The sequence below is a fragment of the Fopius arisanus genome, unplaced genomic scaffold (assembly GCF_000806365.1).
Source record: "Fopius arisanus strain USDA-PBARC FA_bdor unplaced genomic scaffold, ASM80636v1 scaffold00204, whole genome shotgun sequence".
Lineage (NCBI taxonomy): Eukaryota > Metazoa > Arthropoda > Insecta > Hymenoptera > Braconidae > Fopius > Fopius arisanus.
The window spans coordinates 101,338-107,843 of NW_011887943.1; positions in this window are offsets into that span (position 1 = coordinate 101,338).

A 6,506-nucleotide genomic window follows, 5' to 3' on the forward strand; every position below is an offset into this window, starting at 1 on the left:
CTTCTTATCCTCTCGTACGTTTCCATAAATTGATTTCAGCAACGATTTTTCATTCTTGGATGTAACATCTTTAGGCTTCATTTTTAGTGTACGATGTTTCGTGTTATTATAGTCTGCAACTAAATCGCCAACAGTATCAATCCATTTGTACGTTCCACGCATTGAGAATTGCTTCCACATTTTATTTTTCAATGTTCTATTGAAGCGTTCGCATATCGATGCCTTGAGGCTGCTGAAGATTAAGTCCATATGTATCTTATGCTCTCCCATGAGAGCTTGAAAATTTTTATTGTATAACTCTTTGCCTTGATCAACATGGAGTTTTTTTTTAATACGCCCCTCTTGCACGATGAGATTCATGGCATCCACAACGTCATTGGCACTTTTTGATTTAATGGGAATGGCCCATGCATACTTGGAGAAAATATCAATTACCGTTAGAAGATAGCGGTAATTTTTGTTGCTTTGTGCACATTTTATCATATCCACGAGATCAGCCTGCCACGTTTCATCCAGCCCACGAACCTCAACGCGTCTTCTTGGGTAGTTTCGTCGAGCCGGGCGATGAAGTTCCGCTGCTATTGTTCGCCTCTTGGACTCCATTTTCTTGTTTATTAATTTTGGGAATTGCACGTTCGTGAAGTCCTATTTTTTTCTTGACTCTCACAAAACGCTTAGTGAATGCACTTTTCAAATCCCTGATGTTTCTCTCTTGGGCTTCCAATTTCTGCACAACTGTATCACGTTCAGCTTTCAGACGTTTATGCAACATATGCAGCGAAAAAGCATCAGAATCCACTACTGGATCAGCAATATGGCATAACCTCCTTCCTTCTACACTATAATTCCCTTCAGCAGTACGTGTAAATCCATCACCTGGCGGAACTCGTCTTCCAACAGTGGTGAGCTTGCTGCTGTGTGATAATGGTCGTCCAAACACATCGACACTCATGATGAGAATGAGATGATTCACGCGAGTGTAAACTTTAATATATAATTCCAGCTTCACGTAGTTCTTCGATAATGGAGAGAATTTCATTCGAATGATTGGGATTACCGGCAAGCTTCAAATGCCATGAGCAAGCGGAGTCTATCCACTAATTCATTTGGATTATCCCAGTAAATATAATCCATTTTCCTGGACATAGTCCTTGAAGCCACCATAGGCTCTGGTATTAGCCCTTTACCGCTCTTTTCATACGGTCTAATTAGAGGTTCAATGATATTCAAAAATTTTTCCGTAGGATTTTTGCGTCTCACTGCCTTATTTGGATCATAGTACAATCGATGTGCATTCGTACGGCGCAGAATTTCACCATAGTGCATTTGACCTGTTGATGTCACATTAGCGGTTTCTGGATCTCTATGGAATATCAAAGATGCCAAACCTGAAGTTAAGCGAAACTGCTTGTCACCAATAGTCATTGTATCTCCATTGAAGATCACCTCAGCATTTCCAATTTTCCATTGGTCATCCACTCTTCGAACTCCAAATTGTTTATCCAAATGTTTTTCTTCTTTTGTGCCGACCATGTTAAGATACGACTGGAGAATATTCCTAACATCAGATTGAGCGGCTGATTCATCAGCTGCGTCTGCGAGCACTGAAGCCACCGCATTCCTGGAATTGTCGTGTTGACTGCTTAACGGTTGAGGAGTATTTGTTGTTGTAATTTCGCGTTTATAATCATTCACTCCTCCCACCACCACCTCCCATTTTTTCATAATAATATGTTCATTTCTTTTTTTCTTCGTTTTCTTCTTCTGAATGGCACCGTGAGCAATCAATTTTTCAAGAGGAGTAATTACAGGTTTCAAGGCCTCATTCGTAGCTCGTTCGACCGTATCTTTGCCCATCTTTAATGTTTGATATTTAAGACGAATTGCTTTGCTTGCCTCAGCAATGTGATGCAATACATCAGACTCCTCTTGCAAGACTGATGGCTGCATGTTGAAGGTTTTACGTTCAATGCCACACTGTCTCGAGTGCCAATCATCAGCTTGTTTTTATACATACAAAACAATCAAATCCTCGTCGATAGCGTCCCTCATGCAGTTCACAGTCTTTGTTAATGGTGATGAAGCCATGTTTATCATTATTCCAACAAGCAGAGCACAAATCTTTGAACTCTGGGTATTGCATGTTTGTATTAACATGATCCTGATAAATGTGTTTCAAATTCATTTCATCCTGACAGAAGAGAATGCATAAATTTCTATTATCACGTATCAAGTGTTTTGGAATACGTGCATAGGTCTGACAGAGATAAAAGCAGTCTACACTTTGATGGCGACCCATGCAAAAGAATGCACGCATATTATCCTGTTTTTCACCCGCGACATCATCAAATGTCATAAGAGAATTTGGATGAGTTTCCTCGGGTCTGACCACCTCTTCATGATCATTAAATGAAAAATAGCCAATAGCTTTCACTGTTGTCAATAATTTTTTCAAAAACTGATATTTCGGTTGATTTAAGGACTTGGAGTAAACATAGACGTTTTGAAATCTCAGCCCATTAGGATGGGTAATGAGAGCGAACAGGGCATTCGTTCTACCACAGTTTGAGGGTCCACAGATAATTGCACGTACGGTATTGGGTAAAAGTGGGCCGTGACGATTCTTTTGTTTATCTTTCTTGTTCTCTCTTATCGTATCGAAATTCATCACTGGCAGCTTCGAACTTTGCTGCTTGAACTCCATCTTGACAACTGCTAGCAAGCTCCATAAATACATGACATTTATAGACTTCCACTTCAGTCTGCGCAAGAGCATGGTGGTGGGCAAACGTCTTCGAACGCGGAAGGGTAAAGGAATTTTCAACGATATCATCAACAAGTTACCCATTGAATTGCATATACCACGCTACCAGTATTGTGGGCCGGGTATCAAGTTGGCTAGACGATTAGCACTCGGTGATCCTGGGATAAATCCATTGGATAAAGCGTGTAAAGAGCACGATATAGCATATTCAAAAAATAGAGAAAATTTGTCAGCTAGACACACCGCGGATAGAATTCTGGAAGATAAAGCTCTGCACAGGGCTTTTGCTAAAGACGCTAGTGTTGGTGAGAAGGCGGCTGCTTGGAGCGTGAGTAACCTCATGAAGATGAAACATAAATTCGGTATGGGGCTAAACATTAGTGCTGGTGCGAAGAAAAAGAGAAAAACTGCAGGCTGTGGGGGTGGTGGTTGTGGTGGTGGTCGGAAGAAACGTAGAGGGGGAAGTGTGAAGAAAAAGATACCACTGCGACAGATTATACGAGCCGCCAAAGGCTCCATGCAGCCTGGACCCAATGCTGTGATGAGCGCACATAAAGGTGCACGTGAAGCAGTTAAAAATGTTGGAGGGAGGAAAAAACTGATGCCGACGCCTCGAATTCTCTCCATCCCATCGAAAATTGGGAGAATTTTACCAGCATTTTTAATTCCATTATTGGCAGGACTCAGTGCGACAGGTGCCCGAGCGGGTGGAGCTGCTGGTATAGCCAAAGCTGTCAACACTTCTAAACATGCCAGAGCCGAACTGGAAGAGAGTAAACGTCACAACCGCACCATGGAATCCATCGCTCTCGGCAAGGGAATATACTTAAAACCCTATAAGTCTGGCCTGGGTTTACATTTGAATCCAAAAAACTTGTAAAACTACCGCACCGAGCACTCACTAATGGTGATTTGATGAAGTATGCCAGCATCATGAAAATTCCACATTTTCGCGGAGTTTATATGAGAAATGCGTTGTCTCGAGGTGGACCCCGGAAATGTAAATCAGCTGTAGTGAATCTTGATGATAAAGATGGTCCCGCCACGCATTGGGTTGCATATAAAAAGAAGAATCATGAAGTGATCTATTTTGATAGCTATGGCAACTTACGTCCACCTCAAGAGTTGATTAATTACTTCGGTGGCGGTAGTGTTGTGAAATATAATCCTAAAAATTATCAGGACTATGATACCATTATCTGTGGGCATTTATGTTTGAAATTTCTAGCTAGTGAAATGATATAAAGCAGCAAAAAGTTCTCAATGATATCAGTTGAGTGTTGCCTATCATGAGTGATTCATTTACCTTGACCCTGTCGGGCCGATCTTCCATACTAGAGGCCCGCTATTTCCCGCCGATTGAATTATCACCAGAGAAATTGTATAGTGTGGGGCTCGTTCAATTTCTCACCTACAATTCAATTCCTAATATCGACGAAGGATGTAATAAATTTTACATTGAAAAAGATGGATTGGTGATAAAATTGACTGTACCAACAGGACGCTATGAAATTACTGATATTGAAAAATTTTTGAAAGATCAATTATCAGTGTATGAAATTCCCTTCACTTTACGGGTAAATGATCAGACGCTGAAGACGGTGATTGAAGTACCCAAGGATGTGGTGATAAATTTCAGGCCGTTGGACTCCACTGGGCAACTGCTTGGTTTTCAAGGACAAGTTCTAGCATATTCAACATTCTACGAATCTGCCACGCCTCCAAATATCATTCATGTGAACTCCCTACGTATTGAGTGTAATCTAACTGCAGAAGCCTACATTAACAATCGACGTGTGCATACAATTCACGAATTCTTCCCAAGCATTCCACCTGGATATAAGATCATTGAAATACCTGCTCAGGTCATTTACTTGCCAATCGTGGTGCGGTCAATAGACCATCTGCAATTGAGAATTGTCGATCAAGACAATCGCCCTGTGAATTTCCGTGGCGAAGTCATCACAATACGACTTCATATAAGAGCTCATTGAATAATGGGTATTGTGTTTGAGGGGAGGAAAGTCGGTCGCAGTTATAAAAGCGAGGACTCATGCCGGCAAGCGAACAGTTGTCGAGTGCATCTCACGAAGCTGACATCGCAGAACATCAAGTTCCTGCGTACTCTGGGACTAAGAATTCGCGGAAAAGAAGGAAAGTGAGGGTTTGCTGTGTCTTCATCGCCTGCTGTTACTGTCATCTGCCATGGAAGAGATCCTGAACATTCAGAAGCGGATAATCTTTGATGAGTCGATTGCTCATTATGAGATTCATTCGCACCAACCATTTGCATCATCTTCTTTCAACAACAATGACGAAATTCGTATTTCTGTACAACACCAGGATCTCTATGTACTGCCATGCAAGAGTTCATTGCACATTTGTGGTAGATTAACTAAAGCCGATAATACACTTGTTGCAAATACACACCTTGTGAATAATGCCAGCTGTCATTTATTCAAGGAAATACGCTATGAATAAAATTCAGTGGAAATTGATAGGTGTAAAAATGTTGGCTTGACAACATTAATGAAAAATTACATCTCTCAGAGTCCTAGCCAGAAATATCTCATGGAAAATGCGGGCTGGAGAATTGACAACGAGAAGAAAATAACTGATGAGGCAGGATATTTTGATGTATCCATTCCTCTGAGCATGATTTTAGGATTCGCTGACGATTATCAGAGAATTGTTGTGAATGCAAAGCATGAGTTAATCCTAACACGTTCACACAGTGACTTTAATGCTATATTCCAAGCCAATGATGGACCACAAGCTGAGCACTTCAAGAACACAATCACCAAGATCGATTGGGTGCTACCCTACATTAAACCTGCTGACACTCGAAAAGTACAGCTTCTTAATCAGATTTCAAAAGACACGGTGGTGCCGATTAGCTTTCGCTCTTGGGAATTGTGCAAGTATCCTCTGCTGCCGAGCACAACGAAGCATGTCTGGACTGTGAAATGCTCAACGCAATTGGATAAACCCCGTTACGTCATTCTCGGCTTCCAAGTAGCTAGAAAAAAATCAGGCTTTGAAGGATGCCAGTGCATTCGATCATTGTAATATTTGAGAAATCAAATTATTCTGGAATTCGCAAAGTTATCCATATGGAAATCTGAAATTGGACATTGAACACATCAGCTCTTCTCTACGATATGTACACCAGCTTCCAAGCCTCCTATTACCATAAAGAGCCTGAACCACTAGTCAGCAGAGCCGACTACTTGAAAACAGCACCTCTCCTCGTCATCGATTGCCCCAAGCAGAACGAGTTCTTGAAAACCGGCCCTGTGGACATTCGTCTGGAGTTTGAATCATCGCAGATTTTCGATGCCAACACCGCAGCCTACTGCTTGATCTTACACCATCGAATCATCGAATATAGCTTACTCACCGGCAGCGTCAAGAAACTTATTTAAAAAATAAATGTAATTATTCAACTGAATCAATAAACAATAATTATTGGAAAAGGAAATCTTTTTATTTCTCATCAACGACATCATGACCAAGAGCCGAGTCTGCCTCGGTTTTCAATGATTCAAACATTTCGTTTACACCGAGTTTGAGTTCATGTAGAATGCCCAGCATGGGGGCAGCTGGACTTTTCTCGTACAGATTTGACCCCCTTTTTCGCTTGGATCCACTGCTCCATAAACTAACGCAACGATCTCGCACAAAATTCTCATCCACTCTCACTATCAATTCTTTAATGCAGTTAAGAATAACAGCCAGCTTT